This window comes from Belonocnema kinseyi, chromosome 4 (genome assembly GCF_010883055.1).
Source record: "Belonocnema kinseyi isolate 2016_QV_RU_SX_M_011 chromosome 4, B_treatae_v1, whole genome shotgun sequence".
Lineage (NCBI taxonomy): Eukaryota > Metazoa > Arthropoda > Insecta > Hymenoptera > Cynipidae > Belonocnema > Belonocnema kinseyi.
The window spans coordinates 33,147,204-33,158,525 of record NC_046660.1 but is presented as its reverse complement, the minus strand read 5'-3'; the positions used below and the strand labels follow the sequence as shown (position 1 = coordinate 33,158,525).

At 27.8% G+C, this 11,322-nt stretch overlaps 1 long non-coding RNA gene across 1 annotated transcript; it reads right to left on the bottom strand.

The window, feature by feature from the left end:
- Positions 1-114: 114 nt before the first annotated feature.
- On the bottom strand, positions 115-4,725 carry LOC117171449. The gene is made up of 3 exons (XR_004466880.1): positions 4,559-4,725; positions 3,237-3,490; positions 115-529 (listed from the first exon to the last, which is right to left on the bottom strand). It is a non-coding gene; the product is annotated as an uncharacterized LOC117171449 (long non-coding RNA).
- Positions 4,726-11,322: the final 6,597 nt, after the last annotated feature.

The following is an 11,322-nucleotide window of genomic DNA, read 5'->3' as shown; positions in this document are numbered from 1 at the left end:
TTGTCATAAGGACAACCGCAGGATTTCGCCGGGAGCGGGTGCTGATCTGAAAAATTGCACCCGCTTCCAGCGAAATCGCGGTAAAATATGTATGTATGTATATATATATATATGTATGTATATATGTATGTATATATGTATGTATGTATGCATATACATATGTGTACATATATTATAAATGATAAAGGCGCCTTTTCGTGTTCTAGCTTCGACCAAAGAAATCAAATTTGCAATTCGTTCCTCTGCAAATTTTATAACGAAGCGTCTCATCATAAATTGGCTTTTCCTATACGCGCTTCTTCAGTGAATCTTCTTCTCGCGTGCGCAGGCAGAAGAAAGAGAAAACGACGGATGAACCGGTATGCTGAAATGTCTACATAATATATGGGCCGAGAATATTGCCCGAGACAGTCTTCGGATCTGATGACTTTTGAATAGCATCTCCTAAATTCCAAACCCAGCCAGTCCAATTTGCTTCATTTGTCTTTCAAAAGTAGGATCCATTCCTTTCTTGATATTATTTCTTTTTCTGAAAAACGGTTATCGTTTACACTGTTTACATTATTCTTCAAGTTAGGAAATTTGGAATCAGGGAAGTTAATGAAATCAGATTTAGGAAGGAAAATCTGCTAATAAAAAATATGGTCTTACTAACGAATAATTTTATCATTTAATTGGTTGAGAATTCAACTTGTGGTGAAATATTTTAATTCTTTGTTTCAAATTCGACAAGTTTGTTTAAAAAATCATTCTTTTTCGTTGAAAAATCAACTGTTTTGATGAAAATTCGTCTTTTTGGTCTGAAAATTCAACATTTTAGAAGCAATGTTTTTCTTTATTGTCTGAAAAAACGTTATTCGTTTTATTTGGTTTTAAAAGAAATTTAATTTTTTTGGCTAAAAATGCAACTGTTTTATTGGAGCGTAATTTGTTTTGGTTAAGGATTCCACTATTTTGTTGAAAAATTGTCTTTTGTTACCGAATTCCAATATTTGGTGGACAATGCGTCCCTGGTAGAAATTTAATATGCTTGATTGAAAATAAATCTGTTTGGTTGAAAATTATATATTTTTTAATCTAAGAATTGAACTATTATATTAAGGTTAAAAATTTAACTATCTGGTTGAAAATGCAGATATTTTGTTCAAATTAGTACTTGTTTGGTAGAAAATTAATTTCATTAGATGAAACTTCATCTTTCTTGTCGAAAATTAATTTCTTTGGCTGAAAATTTAACTATTTTATTTTTGGTAGAGAATTGATATTTTTTAGTTCAAAATTCATGTACTTTGTTGAAAATTTTCTTTTTTGGTAGAAAATTAATCTCTTTTGATGAAAATTCCACTGTTTGGTTGAAACTTAATTTTTCTTGTTAAAGATTGATCATTTTAGTTCAAAATTGATTTCTTTGGTTGAGAATTTAACTATTTTGTTGAAAATCCTTTTCTTGTGTTAAATTTTTGTAACGCATTATGCAACTTTTTTATTTTTACTTGAAAATTCATCTTTTTTAGTTGAAAATTTGTTTTCTTTGTTTAAAACTCCTCCCTTCTGAATTGAAAATTAAATTATTTGGTAGAAAATTCTTTATTTTTTTTCTTCATTGACTGAAAAATCTTTAGATATAATGCTTTTACGATGATTCATTTTGATAAAAAGAGATATTTTAGGTCGGCAAAATTCTTAGTTTTTTACACTATTGGAATCCGAAATATCTCTTTAAGAAAAATCTTTTTTTGTTGAAATTTCAACTCTATTGTTGAAAATTCCTCTTTGGTCGATTCAAATATTTTTTATTGAAATTTATAATATTTTTTGGTGGAAATGTCCACTATTACACTTTTCGTTAAAAATGCACTCTTCTTTGAAAAATCGACATTTTTTTTTATAAAATTAATCTTCTTGGTTGAAGATTTATCTCGTTGGACAAAAATATTACTGCTTTGTTAAATTTTGTTGTTGTTAAAAATGAATTGTTCTAACTGATAATTTAATGATTATATTTTCGGTACAAAATTTATCTTTTGGAATTGAAAACTCAACTTTTATGGTTCTGTAAAATTAATATTCTTGACTGAATATTTATTTCTTTATTTAACAATTTTACTTCTTTGTTAAAAACTCCTTTTTTAGTTTAAAATTGTTTTGACTGACGATTTAATTATTCCATTTTTTGTACAAAATTTATCTTTTTGACTTAAAAACTCAACTATTCGGTTGAAAATGTATGTATTTTGCTAAAAGCTGGTCCTTTTTGGTAGAAAATGAGTTTTCTTGAATGAAAATTGATATGTATGGTTGAAAATTTAACTATCCAACTGAAAATGTATCGTTTTGCATCCAAAATAATTTTTTAAAATAAAAGTTTATCCTTTTCAGTTGAAACAACGTGTATTTTTTTGAAAATTCTTCTTTATTGGTAGAAAATTGAGCTTCTTGATTGAAAATTAATCTTTTTGGTTGAAAGAATGTGGATGATCCTCTATAAAATTCTGTATGGCAGTTGTGACTAAAAATCTTTCAGATCAATTTAGAAAAAAATGTATTTTTTTTAGCATTAAAATTATTAGTCTCCTAGATGTAAGGTCTTTATACCTGAAAGACATTGTTTTATCGGTCTGGGAAAATGATAAATTGGTCCGGAAAATGCCAGGGAATTTGAAAATTGTGATTTTGTAGCAATCTAGAAAGAAGTTTCCATCATAAAGTTTTATGAAATTAAAAAAAAAGAGTAAGTCAAAGGTTCAGATTTCTCGTTCCACCTGACTGACCCTTCCACACATTACCTCTTCCCGTCACCTAAATCAAAAGTGATGCAACCTGATCTTTATAATCCTTAAAAAAATGCTTCCATTAAATCCTTTCGCGAAAAGAGTTAATTGCATCGACATTTTAATATAACTTTCTAATTCTACGCAAGAAACTCTTTGCTGGCCAATCAGCCTTCTCCATGCCAGCAATTGTGATTAGAAGCTCGGAAGCGTGAACAAATTCTTTAATTGAAATAATAATCCTAATAATGCAAATTCTTATTTAGCTCCTGGTTAACAAATGAAACGCTGATTTTACTGTTCATTCCTCCACAAATTGCAATTATCCGGCGATTCTAGAGAATTTATGGCTTAGATGGTCAAATGATTATTTTACTCATTAAGCATTCTTACACTCTTAGATCATTTTTGTAGTCACGACGTTTCCTTTTAGATTAAAACGTACATAAATGGAAAATTATTTACTTGATTTTCTGCAGCGGTTATCCTTGGGAAAAATGGAATTGGGTTATTTTCACTGGAGCCGGTCGCTTTGGTACTTTCTGGTGGATATTGTATTTCTTCTGTGATGGAGAACGAGTAGGGAGATACATATCAATTGAAAAGACATTTCATGGCATCTGATCAAGGCCTTTCGCCAGACGGTGCCCATAGACGTATATAATAAAAGTTTTTTTTAATTCTCAATTGCTTTTACTAGCGAATATGTTTTCAATTTTCTGAAAGCAACAATTTGCAAAAGTTTAAAATTATTTTCGATTTGGAAATGAAATACCTTTGAAAATAATGTCTTCACATCATTCAAAGAGATTATATTGTCCAGGGTTGTTACCGAATTTTGTATTTCAAAATTCTAGGCCTTTTCCAGTTTTTTTTTAAGTTGATAGAAAAAAATATAAAAGAAATATAATTATAAAAATTGGTGCAATTAAAGAATAAATAATTTAATCATTTCAATTAATTTCAGAGGCAGAGAAATAATCTTCGAAAATTTTAGACTTTTAACTTGAAAATATGAAATTTTCAAAATCCATCTTAAGTTTGAACAATAAATTTAACATTTTAAATCCTCAGTAGCTATTTGAAAGTTTTTCAGTTTCGAGGAAAAGGTTTTTAATATACTAAAGTGTTAGGAAAGTTTAAGAAATTAAATTGAGCAAAATCAAAGTTTAAATTATTCTTTAAGGTCCAACATTCACATTTCGTAGCTAAATTGATTTTATGCTTCGAATATTGCCTTAAATTTTAAGGCAATATTCGGCAATTTTTAAATGTTTAACATTTGAATTTTATGCTTAGTCTATTTGAAAAGTTTTCAATTGAAAAATTCTCGACTATTAATATGTGCAATTAAAAATAAAAGTGTACAATCTTCGAGGATTTACACAACTAAAAATTGTATATTTTCTAAAACTTCAGTGATAAATGATTAAATATTGAGCATTACATTTAAAAACTGATAAACTATTCACATTTAAATTCAAATGGTATAATTTGCAAATAAAAATGCTCGATTTTTGAACAATTTATTTTTAAAAAATTACTTTCCATAACTTACATTTTGAAATTATTTTTACTTGTAACAGCTGTGGAAAAATTAAAAAAGTAAACACGATCTATAGTACTTTTGCGGCCATAATTTCAATAAAATTTTTTTTTAATAGTAGCAACCCTCTTGTGTTCCAGAAAAATGCTTCATCATTATTTTGCTCGAATAATAAAATAAATGTTTCAGTAATTCAAGTTTTATTATTAATTGGATTAAAAATGTTGAAATGTATGCTCACCTTTTTCTCGGAGTATCAGTTATGAAATGCAGATACTGAGAAGTTTCCTAGTGAAAGTAACAGGAGGTACTCCACCATGGAATCAATTTTCTGGGTATCTGCTTTCAATGCTTGCTGAATATATAAATTAACGTTCGGTCTTCTTTCATAATTAAAGAATTAGTCAAATTTACAGAGAAGTTACAAGCCGACCTACGGAATAAATATTGCGAATCATCTGTTTTGAAAGCGAAAGTGTAATTGCACAATTCAGACTCTACTAGTTTTTATTAGACATTTAATTATATTTTTTTGTATTGCCGAAATAATAATTTTTATTACCTTCATCGCATCAATGATCGTTCAAGGACGTCTGCAGATCCCCCAAGGAGAAATCGAAACAGAAAGAGAAAGAACAGAAGCCAATAAATCTGAATTTTTTCTGGCCTTTGAATTCCTTTTATTTTTAGTATTACCCTTTATTCCTTCTGTGACAAGAATCAATTAATTGAAATACATTTAATTTTAAGCCTAAAAAGAGAAGGCAATAATCAATTTTGAGGATAAAAATAACGAAGGACTTTCCACGTACAGAAATATTGATATACATTTCTTATAAAGATTCCCCTGTCTTCAAAGTTCAAAGGTGGTATAAATTCATGTCGATTATACAGGCACAAAAAAAAGTTTGCGGAGCCAAAAAAGCAATCTATATAGCATTGTAGTATTGGTATAGCATAATAAAAATCTGCATTTATTGGAATTTTTTGCTTACCAGTTTTTTAATTCAAGATTGCATTTTTCATTTATGTCAAATCATCCTACGTAGGGCAAATCAGAATCGTTTTTTGTGCAAATTAAATTTTTTATTAGCCCTTATGTCTGAAAAAATTGTTCCAGATTTTGTTAAAAACCGAATTTTTTTGCAAAAATTATTAACAATGGAAATCTAATGTGACAGCAGGATTAGCATTTTTCTCGTGAATGAATGAACGGAAAACCCCCTAAATTCCAAAAATTTCCTTTCTAAATATGAAAAAATTAAACTTGTTTTTTTTTAAAAATATTTTTTATTTAAAAACTTAAATTTCAGAAATCTTTTTCCGAATATGAATTTATTTTCGCATTTCTCTGAAGAAAGAATGCAGAATAATGTACCAAAAAAATCATCTTTTAAGGGAACAAAAATAAATTTGTTTATAAATAACGGGTAATTTAAAAAAAATTCAATGGTTGTATATTTAGAAGGAAGATTTCTGGAATCTACGTTTTTGTTTGCTACCAAAACCTGGGGAAATTTTTTCGGTTATAGTGGCTATTCAACAAAAAAAAAAAAAAATATAATTTCACAGCGAAAACGACTTTCGATTTATGGCGGCCTACTTGGGATTAAAAATCTATGAAATTTTACCTATGATTAAAAAAATTATAAAGAATTATTTTTAGGTATAATTTTTCGAAAACGTAGAAAACAACGTTATATTAATACAGTTGATTGCACATTTTTTAAATAATAGTTTTACACTAATTAAAGATTTCTTTAATATGAATAGAAGAAACACGTACTATTTTGCTGGTATATACAAAATTTCCGTAGTTTTTTGAGCGTTTACAAATCATGAATTTTTTATTTTTCAAACAATTTCAATGCTTTAAAAAAATTTTGACTATATTATATATAACATTTTTATATTTTAGTTAATAAAAACGCGCACTTTTAATTTGTAAAACATGAAATTATGCGCTTTTACGAGAAAATTAAAAAATGTTGCGAAGAATATAAAATTTTTAGTTCTGATGCGACGTCAAATTTGATATTTTCGGCATGGAATCTTCGTATAACATCAGGCATTACAGGTTTCAACATATTCACATTTTTTTACCTTTTTTCAAATTCTTTACCTATTTTATATATTTTAAAAGTTTTTCTGCATTTTTACCCATTCTGGAAATTTCACCTGTATGTTACCTTTTTGTTAATTGACAAAGTACATTTTTTTACCATTTTAATTTACAAAACCTTGTAAGACTCTTAATATCAATTACAAAAATATAGCACTTAAAATTCAAAAAAACCTCGAAATCTTGAAAATCATATTGAAATTCTTTTTAAAACTCTTCTGAATATTAAAAAATCACTTCAAATCTTTGCAATGCGTTGACATCCAATAACATATATTCCTTGAAAAATCCTTCAATTTCATAAAATCTGATATTTCCTGAAATGCTCATAAATTTACTGAAATAAAGTTCTTTAAAATCATATAAAATCCTTTCGAGTCCTTGAAACCCATTCAGAATATTTGGAAATCGGTTTCATTTTCTAAAATCCTTTGAAATCCCTCCAATGTTGTGAATAAATTCTTTGAAATCCATTAAAATATTACAAAAACTGTTGAAATTGCATGAAATCTAAATATATACCTTGAAATATTTGAAGCCCTATGAAATCCTGGAAAATTATGAAAATACCTTATTGAGAGATTTTAAAATCCCTTAGAATTATTGAAATCCTCGAAAATCTGATAAAATCCCTTTCATATATCCCAATAACCTAAAATCTTATAAATCCTATGAAATTCTTTAAAATATTTGGAAATATAAAAAAATTCTTCAAAACCGCATATTAACCTAAATATTCGAAATTACCTTCAAATCTTTGAAATACCACGGAATCCACTAATTTTTGTCAAATTCATTGCAGTCTATAGAAATATTATAGAATATTTAGAATTTTTTGTATTTAATGAAATTCGTTAAAAATCCTTTGAAATCTTTAAAATTCTATGAAGTCCCTTTAAATCATGAAAAATACTCAAAAATCTTTTAAATCCTGTTAAAACTTTCAAAACTCTTATAAATGTTAGGAAATTCTTCTTAATCCCATATGCTATTCTAATCTCTGAAAAGTCCTTAAAATCTTCGAAATAATATTAAATCCCTTAAGTAACTATTGTGCAATCCCTTGGACTGCCGTAAAATCGTTAAAATCTCCTTAAAACGTTTAAAAGCTCTGCAAACTTCTTAGAATAATTAAAATTCTTCCTTTTAAATTCCTGGAAATGTTTCAACTCTTTCAAACTTTGTCAAAAAACTGCGTAGAACGGCTGTTAGGGCCGGCTTAGAAGACTTTTATCGGGTTCTTTTGTGAGTCTCAGTCCGATTATTAACGTTAATTTTTACGTATAAATAATAATATATCCATCTATTCAACCTAAACATATTCAAAGGAAAGAAACTAGCCTTTTTTCGACAAGAAAAAATAACACTACGTTCGATATAAGTCTGACTAAATGGATGAATTAAAAATGATTTGATTATAATTTCTAATTAAATATTGAGAATTTGATTGCTAATGCAAAATTGGTTAGCAATCGATCAATTTAATTAATCATGTCACTTCTTTGAATTCCGGCTTTAACTTATTGACTTTGAAACATTATGTGATTCGCATAAACTGGAGGTCGCTTAATGATGATTGGCGGCTTTTCGATTAACGAAATATTTAAATCGAGGAATGACCTAAGCCTCTGTGTTACAGAGAAAATATTGTGTAAAATTTACACATATTTTTTAAATTTGCTGTAGAATCTTCAGCATAAGGTCATTAATTATTTAAACTATCCTTCACCTCTCCGACTTGAATACGTCCTTGGTTTCCAGGAATTGAATCAAGAACATCTGCATCGATAGAAAAATTTTGTTTTATGACCAGACTTAACAGAGGATTGTATATATTAATAGTAAATCTGTAATTCGCAATCTTAATTGCACAAGCGATAATTTAATTGTAATTTCTTTCCAGGCTTCATTTAGGATAAGGTCGATAGGAAGTGAATTAATATTATTTATATTTTCGCTGCATATTTCCGGCTGGAAGGTGATAAAAAATACATTTATTCAATAGCTGCACATCAGCGTTAAATCATTTTTTAATGTCTATCAAGTATCAAGACTTTCGTTTGCATTCCAATAAGTTCGGCATTTCAATGACGTATGCACTCCCCCCCCCCACACACGTTCAAAACCCTTCTTTGTCTCAAATTAAGAAAAATTGACGGAGATTATGGAATCTTAAAGATTAAAATCTCGACACCGATGGGAAGATAGTATTTTTTCGATAATAATTGCCAACTTTCGCACTAAGGACCGTTCCTTTAACGGTAAAGAAGACTTGTAAGTCACGGAATGCCAGTAATATGTTAATTACTTTCGTTCGTTTATGTGGGTCGGTGGGCAATCCAAACGTTTACTTACTGTGTAGGCAGTATTGATTCTTTAAAATAAGTCCCATATGGCTTTAAATTAGAAAAATTCTAATTTTTTATTTTACATTTCAAAAATTTGAAGTCTTCTAATTTAAAATTGTTTAATTCTAAAATCTTGAAAATTGCGACACTATTTTAAAATAACAAAATTGAAATTCAAAACAAAGAAATTAGCCAATCTCTGGATAAAAATTATTATATTTATTTGAAACTTTAAACATTGCAATAATAAGCCCCTCAATGTTCAAATCAGAGGCAAAAAGTATTAGAAACTTTTAAAACAATAAATAGATATTTATTATTCTTAATAGATGTTTAAAGTTCTTTTTATAGAAATTCTCCGAATTTCACTGTTAAAAAATAAAGAAATTTATTTAAAAATTAGAACTTTGAAAGTTAAATGATATCCTAAAAAAGTTAGAAATGAAATATTTTTGAAGAGCCATCATTCAAAACTAAACACTATAATATTATAGTGTTGAAATTTAATCTTTCAAAATTAATAATTGCCAAACTGTCAATTGTACTTTGAAAAACGTGTTGAATTGTCAAAAATATTTTTAAAGATTATAGTTAGAAATTTATCAATTTTAAGTGATTAAATTTAACATTGTCTTATTATTGTGGATGTTTCACATCGAACCTCTTTCAGATTGGCTAATTATCTTCAATTCGAAATAATTCTATTTTGAGCGTTGCATTTAAAAAATAATTCTATAAACGGAACTTCAGTTTTTTACTTTTAAAGTCTCTCAGTCAAATTATTTTTAAATTCCCTGAGTTTTCCCTTGACCAATTTTTCATCTTCCCTGAGCATCCATACTCGATGGGTGGCAATACAGAATTAAATAGACATTTTTTCGAAAATTGGTTTATTGCATAACAAATTCTTTAAAAACCAAAACACGTTATTTTAAAAGTATTTGTTCAAATTCTCATTTTTTAATATATATCGTAACACCAAATTTTAATACTAATTTTTCTTTAAATTTTAGCGTGATAGAAGTTTTGTTCTTTCTCTCAGAATCGATATTTCTTGAAATAAGTATTGTTTATTATTCTTTTCTTGGAAAAGAAATATAATTTTCTACTTTTTACAGGACTTTTAGTGAAGTATCTTTGGAAAATCTTTTAAAATTTTGAATTTAAAGAGTGCAGACGAGGCTGTTCCAATCAGTGGTCAGTGTTGTCACTTTGAGATTGTCAACTTCAACATATATTTCCTCGAAATTAGAGGAATTTTTCTAATCAAACTTCTTTGACCTCAATTCAGCAACACTTCCGTTTGAGAGTGGACTTTTGTTTTATCTTTTAATGGCATTTTAACCTATTAAAATTTGTAACATCAGCTGGTCATTAAGTGAAAATAGATAATAAAATAAATAATGATGAAGTTTTTCATTTTCAAAATACTCGACTTTGAACTTTTTACACTAAAAATTGTTAATTTCAAAACGCTTTTAATAACAAATTTTCCAAACATTAAAAATTACATTTTTTAATTTGAAAATGAATGATTAATAATTAAAAATTCAGAAAATACAAGTTTTCAAATTTGATGCCTTCAAAAGTTAGCAATTTGGAACTGTTAAAAATTGAACATTTTAAACTCGAAGACTCCAAGCTATACATTTTTATGCAGTAGGAATTAAAAGTATTTTAATTTCAAATTGAAAATATTAGAAATCTTTAAGAATTAAAAATTGCCTATTTCCATCATGTGATTCCGGTTTTTTTAAGGTTTCAAAAAATTCCTGATTATCTAGGAGGCGCCGTGGTTATATTTAGAACATCAGTTGAGTAATTTAGATATGCAAGTATACTAGTACAGAAAATAATACCCAGCCTTCATCTAAGTGCCTTACAAGATTCTTTATTTTTGGACCTTATGCGAGACATGGCATCATTCCGGTTTTATAACGGTTGAGCTTCCCTTATTGCGTGAGAATGTGGCCAGAATCAATACCGTGCAACTATCAGAGCACGATCTCTGATGGATAAGACGATCTGCTTTTATGCAGCTTGACCATCTAAAACTAAATCTACAAGATACACTTTTAACTCCAAAGAAAAAACGAATAGGCATTGCAACTATCCGTTACTCAAAGCAGTAAAAGGCTGGTCTTGATCCCAGTTCAATAGCTTCTCTTGCTCAAATCTATTTAACAGTTTGTTTTATATATTTCTGGAGAAGCTAGAAGGACCAAATCATCGAACATTTGTTAAGTTTATTGGTTTAAGATAAGAGAGCCGAAAAGATTTCAGAGGACTTTCAAATATTTTAAAGAATTTTTAAGAAATTTTAACGGATTTCACCGTATTTTATAAGTGTTCTAAGGTTTTCTAATTGATTTTCCAGGAACTTATTCTTCAAATACTTCAAAGAATATAATCATATTTCCTGTAATTTAATGGGATTTTATCATATTTTAATAAAATTTATTCACAAGAATTAAGATCATTGAAAGGGCTTCATATAGAAGTCTAAATATTACATAAATATAATTTATAAACATC